Below are 593 nucleotides of genomic sequence, written 5' to 3'. Positions count from 1 at the left end.
TGCTGATATGACTCTTCAAAAAAGAACTATATATATGTTAATGAATTTTTTATCTGAAATTTTTTTCAGCTCCCTACTATATATAGAATTGATTTTTAAAATCTTTGTTCTGGCATTCAAAGTTGTAAAGTTATTAAATGCTAACTAAACTAAATCATCTACTCTTTACTTATTACAGTTTTCTTAATTTTAGATCTTTACCTATACTGTTTCCTTCTTCTCCTCTAACTCCTCTCATGTCCATATCTTATCCAAAATATAAGGTCTAATTCTACTCCCTCCCCAAACTCTCTCTTCACTGATTCACTGTAACATATTTCATGCATCAATTTTACTTAATTTCTCCTTGCATTACATTATCTTATGTCCATGCCTAATCTCTAGTGGACTATATGATTTCCTAAAAGAGTATCTGTCTCATTCATCTTTGTATAATCATTATACATATTGTACATGGTAGATGTTCAGCAAATAGCTATTAAATTATAAATATTTTAAGTTTACTTTCAAACTTTGTGTGAAGAGCTACTTTTAATTTCCTGAAAATGTGATTAAATATGTATGTTTATATGTGTGTGTGTGTGTGTGTGTGT

General features: G+C 28.5%; 1 protein-coding gene across 1 annotated transcript in view; it reads right to left on the bottom strand.

Moving 5' to 3' along the window:
• Window positions 1-593, bottom strand: part of SPINK5 (serine peptidase inhibitor Kazal type 5) — a 70,517-nt gene that overhangs the window by 14,526 nt on the left and 55,398 nt on the right. The gene's annotated exons all lie outside the window — the stretch shown is intronic.

The sequence above is a fragment of the Tupaia chinensis genome, unplaced genomic scaffold, assembly GCF_000334495.1.
Source record: "Tupaia chinensis unplaced genomic scaffold, TupChi_1.0 Scaffold000228_1, whole genome shotgun sequence".
In the NCBI taxonomy this organism is placed as follows: Eukaryota; Metazoa; Chordata; class Mammalia; order Scandentia; family Tupaiidae; genus Tupaia; species Tupaia belangeri.
This window is presented reverse-complemented; position numbering and strand designations above follow the sequence as displayed.